Source organism: Rhamphochromis sp. 'chilingali' (genome assembly GCF_963969265.1).
Source record: "Rhamphochromis sp. 'chilingali' genome assembly, chromosome: 22".
NCBI classification, from domain to species: domain Eukaryota; kingdom Metazoa; phylum Chordata; class Actinopteri; order Cichliformes; family Cichlidae; genus Rhamphochromis; species Rhamphochromis sp. 'chilingali'.
Genome location: NC_137950.1, coordinates 6,329,920 through 6,344,123, shown reverse-complemented (window position 1 = coordinate 6,344,123; position 14,204 = coordinate 6,329,920).

Sequence of the window (14,204 nt, the reverse complement as noted above, 5' to 3'; positions counted from 1 at the left end):
AAAGAAATTAATAGTCTCTAATTTTTTGTCATTTCATTTTAATGAACAGAGACAGAATATAAAGCCAAAAAAAACAACATAAAAGGAAAGTGCGTTTCGATTACAGTAAATTTGTCACTAAATCTGTCACACAGTTATCCCACGACTAGCATGCTTGCTAACAGCTCGCCTACATTGTACTTGTGAGAAACGTTAAATATTATTTCTGCCACTGGATGATGAAATATTAAGGTGATGATTAAGTGCAGAATGACTTCCTGACGAACGTTAATTTAATTCTTTGAAATTCTGATGGTGCTGATGTTAGGTGTTAGCAATAATGACAGAAGCTTTTAACAGCATGCTGCAAACGGGGGATAAAGAGTTCCTTATTTTCAGATAGAAACTGTGAGCATTTGGTTTGTGACAAACACAAACATGAAAGATATAAGCGAAGTAATAAGTCTACGCTTTGCATGTCTGCTCTGAGTGATCTGAGTTAGCCAGCTTTCATTGCAGGATATTAAAAGTGCCAGTAGGACGCAGGTTCAGGTTTCATGTCTGCGTGCGCTGAGTCCTGTTTGTGTATTTTGGATAAGCCCTGCACTCCCCTAGAAAGAGGAATGAAAATCAACAAAACAAATGAGGAAAGGCCTAAGGGCTCTTATTGATTGGAATTAATTGGTAATTGCGTCACAGGCAGAATAAGCAAACAGGTTAGTAAAGACTTTATTATATCATTTTGCTTTCTATTTTTTTCTTTTGAATTAAGGTGTGCATAGTATATGTGCCTTTTGGATGTGTATTCTGTCAAATAAGACTGAAATTCCTTTTTGTCTCTCTGATATTTTCCCTTTACTTGAAGCTGACTGTTTCTTGCCCATTTACAGTTCCTTGTCTTGCCAAAGGTCTCTTAAATGTCCATCTTTCTTTTTCTTTTTTTTTTGTCAGTGATATATGAATTAATGCCGCTTACACAGTCCCATTTTCTCTTTCTCCACCACCACATTAACAAATTTATAGTCCTGGCTCAAAGATACATGTGCTTTTTTTGGTTCCGTTCCCATCTAAGTCTTGCTTATTTAAAAGCCACACAGGCTCATACATTACCTGTGGAGTTTGGGTCTTAGCATTATGTCACCGTGGGTTCGGGGTTCTGCTTTTGCACTTAAAAGCCCCCTGATGACAGACAAAGGCATAATCAAACAAATTCACAGGAAAACATACCTATAGTGGCTCGCGCTGTGCACTTATTGCACAGTGCAAACATACCCACACGTTAGAGAGAAAAATGGGTTGAAGCTCACAGAGTAAAGCCACATCAGGCAATTTTGCACTTTGGCAGCACCAAGTGGAAGTCAGTAGAAACTGCTCTTGTTGATAGTTGCTGTGCTCCAATTCTGTTGTGTTTATAATCTCCTTAAACTGGGATATTTGAGTGTAAAGCAGTCCAGTAGAGCTCTGAATAGGTAAAACGATCAAATCCCTTACAATTAAGAAATATATATATATATATATAGTGACAATGAACTATGATACAGTTAGCTTGGGAACAATAAATTTCTTTTGTACAGACTTTATAGAGCGTTACAAAAAAGACCACTCATTTTGTATCAGTCACATACTTTAATAACTGGGCACACGAATGTATTGGCATAGTTGTTTGTAACTCCTCTAGGAAATCAGTGACGGATGAGGTTTTCTGGGAAAACTTTCCTTCCCGCCTCCCCTTTGTTGAGACGGCTCAAACCTCTGTGGGCATAGGATAAAAGAGTATACATGTGAAGTTACATGACACATTCTAGTTTACTGGTATTGAACAAATAGCAGTAAATTAGCAAGATACTGATACTGATAAAAGTGATCAAAAAAAGATAAGAAGATGGACGTGGCCCCTATGACATCACCCACTGGTTAGTGAAGGTTATAAAATGGACATGTTTAATTCCATATGGACAGAAACTAATGCTTGAATCCATAAAGCCATCAGGAAAGTGTTTAATGAGAACACAGAGAAAGTTGATAGATTATTTTTCCCGTAGCGTTTTACACAACTGGGTTTCTTTTTTCGGCTACACGAGTCGCGACTTGCTGACTTGGAAAAACAATGCTGGTTTAAAGCATTTCCAGTGTTGGATGAAACTACATACATCATTCATACTATGATTATGACATATCTGTGAGGGCATACAGTATACAAACCCTAAAGATTAGTACCATTTTCATCTCTTTACAATCAAAGGAATGCCAGTCATGGAAAATAAGGAGCCTTGATGAGGCTTGAAAAGGTTAACAAAACAATTTTCTGAAGATTTTGGAATTTTATAGTACAACTAAAGGAAATAAAAACGAACTGTATAATTGTCCAAGAGATCAGAAAAGGCAGGGTACCTGCATAGCACACCTGCAAGAAGGATGTTACTACCCACCATAAAAATGACACAGGATGAGCCAAGTGGACGTCTGAGCTTTGTTCAACTTTGAGACGCCGGATATCTAAATGAGAAGTATCATGGCAAGCATCGCGCACACAGAATACAGATGTTTCCACCAAAGAGTGGTTGAAGATGAATATGTTTTGGAACGGCCGAGTCAAAACCCTGACCTCAGTCGATTAGAAACGAAAGACCTGAAGCCAGCAGTTAATGTGAGAAAACCCACACACGTCCCAGAGTTGAATGAGTCTGTAAAGAGGAATGGGCTTAAATTCCGACAATTCACAAGTCTCATGGACAGTAACCAGGAATGTTTAAATGCATTCAATCCTACAAAAGGGAGTCACACCAGATGCTGAATTCAAAAGTTCACATATGTGGTATTTGTTATATCCTCCTGTAAATAAATGACCAAGTCTAATGATTTTGTTCAGTTTTTGCTGAATATGGTTCCTTTTTTGTACTTTTAGGATTTGTGAGGAAGTTTTAAGACTGTGAGGAACGTAAGCATGTAAATGTAAACTCCACAGATCAACCTTTCAGAACTTTTGTGTATCTTTCTGATATTTACTGTTTATTTAAACCTCCACTGAATTAGAAAAATCACCTTTCTCAGCTCCGTCCCCTCCCTGAGGTCCCAGCATACGGGCTGGGTGTACAGCTCTCACACACAATGCAACAACAACCAAAAGTACTGCAAACGTGTATACCCAAGTCACACATCCAGTAGATAATGTATGCAACATTTGACAACTTTTGAGTAGCTGAAGACTTTTTTTTCGATACTAAAACAAAATATGTTCTTCATGTCCATTTGAAAGCAGAAGACTGTAAGACCAGCTCAGCCTTTTTTTTTCTCTGTCACACTCTTGGAAGCACACGTGCAAACACACACACAGACGCACATGCACACACAGTCTCCTTTAGCCTCTCTGTGCCATAATAAGAACCTGGGGCTGTCAGCGCAGCACTGTGAAAACAAATTAGTCCAATGATTAATGAAAGGGTATTAGAGCCAGCAGCTCATCCTGCTGTGTAGATGGGACACCCAGTGCAGAACAGCATGTGGCATATACGGCCCATACACACTTAAACACACCTTTATTTCTCAGCTTATATTTTAAATATCAGAGACAAATCCTTTACAAATCAGCAGCAATATTTATATCGCATAATGTTAATATGACCACCGTTTTGTATCATCATTTGCAAGTGCAAATAATGCCAGATAAGCATTTATTTTTCAGTTTTTGTGTTAATGTTAATCATTTGTTTCACTGTTTAAAGTGTTCCAAATCGTGTTTGGCCTGCTGCATGTGTCATGTTCCATACTATAGGGGCATATTTTAAAATGCAACAACTGAATTAAAAGCTAACTGACAAAAATGACCCCAGTACTCTTCATGGTAAAGCTGCATAAACCCTAAAATCTTGAAAATCAGTCCTTCATCCTGTCCTTATTTGCTCTCAGCTGCTAACTTGATCTGTATGTTTCCTTTGTACCTATGGCAACACATCCTTGATAAAGACTGCCTTTGGCCGGTGACCAAATATAACTTTCAATTATCATGCAACATTTGGATTACTGTAATTGTTGATGATTACCATTGTTCTCCGCACTCACTCACATAAGAAGGATTTAAATGTAAGCTCAAAGCATTGAGGTAAGTTTTGGGATAGGTCACACGTCATGGGTAGGGTGAAATTTGATCCCGATTCAATGTCCAACACACATTACCGAGCTGTAGCCTCCAGATAAAGTCATTATTTTATGATCACTGTAATTTCTAACAAATTAACAAAATACAACATGAGAAGAACAGCTGTGCTGTGAGATTTGTGATTCTGACATCATACAGATGTCTGCCCAGTTTTGGAGGTCAAAGTTGTCATTGGTTACGACGCCAATTCTAACCTTAATTCTAAACTTAGCCAATCAGAATATGTAATTTTGCTTCTATTAAATAGTCTTCCCAAGTTGCGGTAACAAAGAAATTAAGGATTTCATCTTTTTTCACAAAAAAACTTGGTTTTACTGTTCTCCAAAATAAAGGGTTAGCGCCTATGATTACTTAGTCATCAGTAGGGTTAACAGTATATGTTAGCCATCCTCTGACTCCTTGTTTAGAAGCCAGTACTGCTGCACTGAGTCTCCTATCATTGAAAAGGTGTGGTTGGTCACGCTGCCTTACATAAATACCATCACTAAATCAATTTCATGGCTTTCCGCAGACGTACAATGTGACTCAAAAGCTGTTTTGTTGCATCAAGTAAATTGACAAGTAGAACATTCTGGGACAAGCAGGCTGTACTGTTCATTGACTTTTGTGGTACATTATACATATAATAGCAGTGGAAAATAGACCAGATCTTTATATAATAACCCATATCCAATAAACCCTATTCTTTTTTTTAAGCCTTAGTTGTTATCCTGACAATGTTCCTGCAAAAATGGGCAGCATTGTTGTTGGAGAGAATCACACAGCTCTTTGCCAATACCACAGATTAGGCAAACCTAAGAGGGAAATGAGACTGATTGGAGAGAAGAGCTCATTAGATTAGAATTATTTTTCATTAACATCATTAGTGCGGTGGATTAAGGGAGGAAACTATACTGTGGTAAGAATAATGCTTTCAACGTGGTCTCTGCTATGAGCTGGCAGCATCCAACACCAAAGTAAAGAGATATCCTTTTCAGAAAATTAGCCAGTGGAAGCGATCATCACCAGAGTAAATATTGACCGCCAATTTGGATAAGTGATAGCGGGGAAAGAATAAATACATTCTGAACTTTTACACCATTTTGATGATACTCTCCGTCCTCTTTGTTGAACTGAGCCGGAATGACCAGTCGTGGTTTCCCTCTCAACATTTTTACTGGAGCAAGATACCAATTATTTTTAATGGAGCTGAAATAAGAACAGTGCAAAGACGCAGCGGTGCAGTGATGACCTCATAGCTGTGGCCTTCTTCCTCCCTTACGGTGTCGGATCAGTGTTGGATCTGGATGTGTCGGAGCCACATGAGCCCTCTGACTGACCCACGTACAACACTGATTGACAGGCAAGGGAGCCACAGATGTCTTACCTGTCAAAAGGCGTATCGCTAACGTGGCGGATGTTGATGGATCGACGACGGGATGGTTGAGTGGAAGGGGTGGAAAGATGAGGAGATTGTTGTCGGAAAAAGAAAAAAAGGAAATAGAGGCAGAACAGTAAAGACGTGAAGGATGTAGGGTGAACGGCCTCAGTCCCTCTGGTAGCCAGAGTGGATGTAACCTAACCAGCAAGAGCAGTTAATGACATTTTATATAACTATTAAGCAATTATTGAATACACAAAGTCTTTTTATAGCATTCGAGCACCACATACATTGGGGACTTAGGCAGAGGAGGGGAGCAAAGGGGATTTAAAAAATCGTAATAATAAAATCACTCGAACGTCCGGGCCAAAACCTACATTTTCATTTGGAAAAGCAGTCATGCTTGAGCATAATCCACAGCACACCTCAGGTTTCATATGTAACTGGGATTTGTCCACAGTGGCCTCAGCTACTCTCTTAAACAGGTACAGAGCTCTCTCTCTCTCTCTCTCCCTCTTTCTGCTCAGCAGACCACCACTCAGATTGCTACTTTCTCCCCTCCAGGCTCCCAGTAGAGCTCCCGCAGTGGAGAAACACACTCCTGCACTTAGGTGATGGAGCCGAGCTGCCAATAAAATGAGTGGCAGTCTCCAAAGTCTGAGATGAATGAGAACGCAGACGTTACTACCTCTCATGCAGCACTGTCAGACTGGGGATTAAATAATGCCAGGATAAGAGTACATAAGGTTTAAAAAAATGAGCATTGGTATACTGAAAACACTTCTTTCTTCTTTTTTTTCTTACCTTGTTCTGAAGCCAAAAGAAGCATACATTACTCTTCTCCCTACAACTGCAAGACTGTTAAGCAAAATAGGAACTTTAAATTGCTAGTCCTGTCATTTGGAAGAACAAAATCTCTTCCTGGAATCCCCCCCTTACTGATCACCTACATAATGCACTTAACCTTGTGGTTATGTGGTTAATCGCTAACACATTGCATACTGAGTGCCATCAGTTAACTCATCTTCCACTGTTGCGCTTCACTCTGGTTGGAGCCTTGATACCCTTTTCACATGCGGGATTTACAGTTGTGGTCAAAAGTTTATATACACTTCACAATGGACACGAATGTAATCGTAAATTGGCTTGTAATGATTTCTTTGAACTGTTTTTTTCACGGTACATCTGTAATGACTTCAAAAAAGAAGAATTGGGTGCACAACTTTTGTTTTGGATTTTCTCTGGTCCACACTGGTACAAAAGCATACAGGCAGGTTAAATATATACATGAATTCACTTAATTCTGTTAATAAGTGGTTCTACAATGCCTTTTCTCTGGAAAAGGCCAAGGTTTAATAACCTAGATAATATGCTCAGACTGTTACTGCTTTGACTACAACTGGTAGTTTCTCTTTGACAGTATGAAAAGTACTGGTTTGACAGCACTCATTGAACTGACCAATATTTAGAACAAATCGTAGGAACTAAGTGAAGATCTACGAAGGCGAAATGTCGATGAGATAAGATACATAAGTTGAGACTTCTATTGGAGCCATTTCTACAGTTGTTCAGTCCAAGAGCATCATTTCAAACAATTGTAAGCTCAAGTTATTTAGAGGTGGCAATAGTTTGCCTAAGACTCTCATCCCCAGAGAGAGGAAATTGGTTAGGATATTAAGGAATAGCCAAGGAACCAGCAAGACTCAAGCCTGCCATGAAGTGGAAATTGCTGGAAGACCGGCATTACCACTGAGAGGGTGTCAACCAAGAAAGAAGCCCCTGCTCCAAAATCAATACCTTCAAGCTCAACTAAAATGCTTTCTGAAGAAAGTTTTCACAGTCAAAGATTGAGCTATTTGGCCACAAAGACGAGGTCTATGTTTGAAGGAGTAAAGGTGAGGCTTTCGAACCTAAGAAAACTGTAACATCTGTCAAGCACGGTGGAGGTGATATCATTGTCTGGACTGTTCTACTGCCATTGGTACTGGGTTAAGGCAAAAGATCAAAGAAATAATGGTTAGAGTGGGAGGACTAATGAGGCCTAATTCCAAAAGCTTCAATTTCACCTTGAATCGACAGTGAGATGGTTGGAACTTCGACACAATTAAGTGTCCCAACAGGACACACATCACACATCAAAAGTAGTTTTGTAATAGATAAAGGAGGCTAATATTAAGCTTCTGAAATGGTCTTCCCAAAGCCTTGGCCTCAACCCTAATAAAAATTTGTGGTCTAAGCTTAAACACCAAATCCTTACAAGAAAACCAACCAATTTAAATATCATCGTAGTCTAAGGAGCTTGGAAAGAAAAGCGTCTTTCCAAGCTCCTTAGACTGCACGATTGACTCGCAGGGGTTAGAAGTTCGTAGGTCACGATGCAGAGTCTCACACTATACCGCCCGATGCTCTGATGCGACCTGAGAGCTCACACTGTGCGTCCATAAAATGAAGGTTATAACAGAAAATCTGTCGCTCACTCTCCCTCTCTGTCTTTCACTCACACACCACCACCATCAACTTTGCTAAATTACTAATGAAAAACATTGATCAAGCAGCTGTGATTGAGCAGCAATGTAAATCCAACTATCTTCACGGTTGTTGTGGTCGTGATAGTTTTGTGAGGTCACATCGAAAAGGCTCGGATGAGCTTTCCAAATTTCTACAAGTTGTGCCTCCATCGCTTGTGTCCAGATCACACTCTGCACTGTTCTACTCCGTCTTTTTCACTGACGTTTATGTGTTTGCACGTGCGCAGTGTGAGCGGCTGCGACGACAGAAAATCCTCCCGACCAAGCGATTGATGATCGGGAGCTGGTCGTGAGGTGTTAATCGCTTCTCGTTACCCCACGTATACTACACGATGCACTGCGCACGATGAAGGCCAAACTCAGGCCGATCACCAAAACGGTCGCACGACTCAAATATCGGCTCAAAATGGGCCAAAAATTGCACAGTGTAAGCCCAGCATAAGTAAACTTTTGACCTTGTATGGATTAGAGAAAAGTAAAATAAATTCAAATTTGTGAACCCAATTGTTGTTTTTTAAAATAATTAAAGATGTATGCTGTGCAGTCATTCAAGCCTGGAAAAAGAACAGTTCAAAGAAATCATTAAAAGCCCAAAATTACCATGACATTCATACCGATGATGAATGTATGTAAACATCTGACCACAACTGCATTATCCCACACTGGTATTTATTTGTTTAGCTTTCTGGCTCTATAGAGTGAAGAATTATGGTTACAGACATAAAAACAAACATAAAGACAAAAACTAACTTTGTGCTATTCGTAGTTCGAAAGGAGAGTTTATGTTTATGAGAACTAACTGCAAATTTTGTTTTTCTGTTTTTGTAGTGCATTTTAATGCATGCATCTGACACCTGTGTTGGCTAAGAGATCTGTGTTTTAGCTTTGGTGTTTGAACTGTTGTACCATCATGTCATCACTAAAATATCAAAAACTGACATTTTTGTGAACCTGAGTAGTGGATGTGTGCAAACTGTTAAACTGTTATTATAACTGATTGTAGCTACACTGTTGCACAACATGAATATGGGTAAATATCAAGAATATGTTTAATATGCCATAAGCTGCTTGTGAACATTCTTTGACTGTGATTATGGTTATGTCACTGCTGTCAAAACCACATCAAAGCACTACGTATAGTGGCGTATTATCGGTATGTCAAACAACCCTGTGTTTATTTCGAACTCTAAATCCAGTGACAACTGCAAATCGTTTTATTTAGATAAACATGGAGTATTTGCCTTTGGACCGTGTGTGAACCTTTCTGTGTTCCTGAATGAGTTATTTAGCAGTGCAGTTATATTAATCACAAGTTTTTCTTGCCAGCGGAACAAAGTTGTCAGTAAAATTTTGCTATCCGGGAGACCCAGCATATCTCAGTTATACTTACCCTCTCTACAGTAGCACCATGGGATCTGCTGTGAAAGCAAGCTCTATCTAATCAGAGAAGAATATTTTGGATCACTTAGCTTTAACATTACCTCTGCCAGCAGACCAGTGAAGGGGACGTTTAGTCAGAGGAATCTCCTCGTGACGCATGATCCTCCCACATCTACAATCGCTAATGAGGAAAATTTGAATTTCAATAATTGCTGCCATTTGTTTATAAGAATAATAAAAGTTCAGATTGAAATTTATTTGGAAGGATAAGCACAATACACTGAAATTCAAATGCAATCATTAGGCAGGTTTATAAACACATGAAACACGTAAGCTTCATCATTCCCACATCCATCTCTTCCATCACTTTATGTATCGTATAATGTTTCTGCAGTAAGTGACTGCCGATTTCATGTTTTTCTCAGCAGGTTTTGCAGCCTGTTAGAGATTGCAGCTCTTTAAGTACTCCACAGTATATGTACATTATGCCTCACATGTTCCATTAAAAATGAAAAAAGGAGGAATCGTAACATTAAGAACAACATAATTCGGGTCACTTTTTCATTATTTCAGCTATATCAGATGGAACAAGGTGCACCATACAGGCCTACAAAACAAACCAGTAGAAGGCAACTAAGAATAACTGCAAAACCAAATCATAATATTTTTTCAGGGTACTGTACTTGCTCAAGCGCGTGACTGGCTGACACTACAAAAATAGACAAAGAAGATTTGTGGAAGCATTTTCTTAAGACCTTGCTCTGTTTCCTCTAAAAATATTGTATGGGGTACATAAATGCAAGTATATGAAGTTGCAGCGATTAAGAAGAGGTTAGTCGGATAACTTGATAAAGACGTTTTGATGTTATATCTGTTAGAACTTGCTGAAGAGCTGTCTCCAGATCTGCAGTCTGTGTTGGACCATAACCTAGCAGCTGGTCATCATCATCATTTTCTACACTATTCAAACCACAGAAAACAGGTGACCCCTCTCAAAAAACAAGTGTAATTATGTTGCCGTGTACTGAATTTTCAGGAAACATTCCTTAACAGTTTGATGGAATTATTGTTGCTCAGGGGATCTTTCCCACTTTTTCCTTACACCGCTTTCTGAGTCAGATTAATTATTTGTTTCCCAGTGGACTGGTTTTTATTTTAAACTGAGTTAAACTGCACAGCATTCACTGATTCCTTGTTCTGAATTTACAGCTCTTCAATTGTCTTATTTCGGTGTTAGTTAAACTGCACTGCTAAGACAAGCGCAAATCAGATTAGGTTTAAGATTGAGTGGTGGTGCACCTGACAGAAAGTCCCCAATAAAGACTATTCTTAACTAAATCAACATAAACAATAGTAAAAAAAAAAAAAAGTTTTTTCTTGTTTCACTAAAAAGTGTCTATGAAGCTGATTTCATGACCTAGAAATAGTTACTCATTATTATAATAATTCACACATGTTTTAAAAATGAAAATCTGTGTAGTTTGTTATTAATTATTATTTTTATTCAACATATTTTTCTCAGTGCATATTTTTTATAGATTTGTACCAAATAACAACATAAACTGTGGCTAAAATTCAAGCTTTCCATTATAAAATTATACAAGAAAGTAAAAGAAAAAGGTCTTATACAAATACCATTTCTGCACATTTGTAGATCAAATGAGACCATAAAAAAGAAAAAGATAAAAACTTGTAACATGTAGATTGTTCATGTGTGTAAGAAGGAATAAACTATGTGTGTGCCATCATCCATTAACAGATGATTCCTGGAGAACTCATTAACAAACACAAAAGAAAAAAAATCTCTATCAGCTTACTAGAGTGTAATACTATGACAATGTTTCTATAATGTTTCTATAATACTAATGAAGATTTATTGCTACTTTTTCTATATGCACATTTAAACTGTACCCCATGTCTGAGAAGCCAATGCCAGCATCTAATCAGAAAGTGAGAGGTTTCCATATATTTTAGTCATTAATGTCGCGGTGCATTAAAAAAGTTACCACATATTTTATACAATGGAAAGGCCACACAGCACGGCCACAGCTATCAGCCGTGTTTATAAAACAGCATGTACCTGGAGGGCAGAGCTGCCATTCATCCTGACAACTCAGCCGGACAAGACCAATGAAGTGCCGACAGTGCGGATGGATGGGTGTGGAGGGAAGGAAGGAAAGAAAGATTGGAGGTGCAGAGGCTGGCACTGGCAGCTGGGTGGAGGAGAGGAGGTTAAAGGTGTGTAAACTGGCAGCAGATGGAGCGATGGAAAGTGTGCAAGGTGTGTAGGGTCAGTAAAGGAGAGTATAATGGGGTGTAGGTTGATGGTGATGGTTGTTCTGTGCCCTACGGCCCTCCCCTGCTCCAATGATAACTTGCGGTTTTCAAAGTGTTCCTCAGAGCCACAAAGAGGCCTAAGAAATATCTGGCACTTGGCAAGCGGTGGGCTGTTCCATCACAAACAGGGACCAGGGACCCTTACTCTTGAAGAAGGAAATGTCTCTAAACCATATGCCACCCAGTTTACTCTGGCACCGTGCTGGAAACCAAGACTTTTATATGCATAGCTTTAACATCGGCTTTTGGAAACAGAGCAGATGATGGACGAGGGCGGAAAGCAACCTGCTGGTAATAGGAACACCGGGCTTGTAAAGAGCATGCATTTCCCTTCATTTTTGACTTGTTGGATCAATTAAAGGATTTGAGAATCAAAAATGGAGAGTTTCTTTGCATGTTTGTTCCTATTCAGTCACTCATTGGTTGTTTTCATCCCAGCATGGCTGTATTTTGTGCATTTGGTTTATTCTTAACAGTCCAGGATATGAAATGAAAACCACAGATCACAAATACCTCAGTGAGAGGACAAAATGCACCCTGTTAGGGCGCCGGTATGAGCCGGTGGCAGCTGAGAAGGAAGCTACTGCAGCACCGGTGTATGCACTTCTTCTGGGACTTGCTTAAAGAGCTATGTAAATGCTGTTTTGGGGATCTGCTGTACATATATCCAAGATGTCTACAATGCTTTCATTGTTGTCTTAAGTTTGCAGCACAGATTTGAAGCTTATTACTGTGTATCCATTACATTTCTCGTTATGCATCCAGCATGCCAGCTTTTGCTCCAAAGAGATCTTTGGTAGCATGCAGTCATATCTGTTTCTTGTAAACATTTTAACTTGTCACGATGCTCACTGTCCTGTTCTGGTTCCATTATAAATGTGCAGGAAAGGTCAAGGTCACATCCTCCCTTTGCTAAAGTCAAGTTGTAAGAGTGCTCCTTATCTGACACCTTCAGCATGCTGTGTCCATTGTCATTTTCCCTAACCACTCTGTCCCTCAGAGGGGTTAAGTTAAAGCATCTTCTCCTCCTTCTCATTGCTCCCTACCCCCTCCTTCTACTGCATTCTCTGACCTAATCCATTCTAAGTGTTTACAGACCACTCCATTTCTGAAAGGGGGTCAGCTGGTCTTTCTCAAACAGACCAATCTGAAACCAATGAGTGATAGTAGAATGACTTCGGGTTACAAAGTTCTGCTTGTGAGTGCAAGGCTGGGAGTCTGAATGTTGTAATTTACAAAAACAAGTTAATGAAATAAGTAGTAAATTATTTTTATCTTTTGAAAGGCAAAAACATTACGCTGTCCTCCCTTACCTCCCTTAGGTCAAAATTTATCAGTGCTGAAATGTATTCTTTGTTTTCCTAATATGACAAAGATGGTCTAATTCAAGTTAGCCGTTTTGGTTTGATTTCTAGGTAAGGTAGTTAGCTAACCTGGCTAACTAGCTTGGAGGCTATGCTTCACTGTAAAAGAACTAGTGCTCAACATTATAATGTTAAAGTTACCTTGTGCTAATTTAATTTTATAGAAACTATTTTGGCATTGTTTGAAGACAGAATATATATTCTAGGAAACTAAATCATTGCATAAAGTATTCTATTTCTTTGAAAATGTAACAACTATTCTAAAATAATAACTAGTTAACATTAGAGATATTTACTAAGGTTAGCGCATTCGCTTGCTAAAATTTATTAAGTGGCATCATACACAGATTATCAGATTAAATTTGATATAAATAAAGTCATTAAGATTCTTCATTCTGCACAAATTCCTATACTTGTTTATTAAGCACTTTTTCAAATGATCTTTAATATACTCAACATCAAAAATGCTCGTACTCATGCTGCCCCGACGTCAGCCAGCATAGGCTGGGAATGGCATAGGCACCGATCGGTTTTCTATCACCCATTTCCTGGGAGTAAGGGCGCCCTTCGTTTGCGAGGTGCGTCTGCTGCTTGCGGCGCAGAGAGGAGAGGGTGGGGCGGCGGGGGATTCTCTGACCGGCTGGAGCAGCATCTAATAAACAACTCGCAAAATAAAACAAAATAAAAACAAACCAACAGACACGAAAACACCAGACATCATGATACAGACTTATAATTTGCACCGATGTTTTTTCGAAATTCTATACACGAAAAGTGAGCGCGAGAGCCCTCGGTGTGCCTGCTCGCTGCTGAAGTCAAAGTAAACTTTATTGTCATCTCCGCTACAGTCCAGTATATAGAGAGATGAGACGACGAGGCTCCAGTTACAGCAGTGCAAGTAAACAAACAATATATATAAGAAGAGTAAGAAAATAAATACACACTTTACACATAATGGCAGGTCATGCTGAAACAATCAGAATCAGAATACTTTATTAATCCCTAAGGAAATTATGTGCGTTACAGTTGCTCCAAGAAGAAATGGTAAAAATAGTAACAGTAACAGACTAAACTCCAAACAATACATTATGTTACAGATT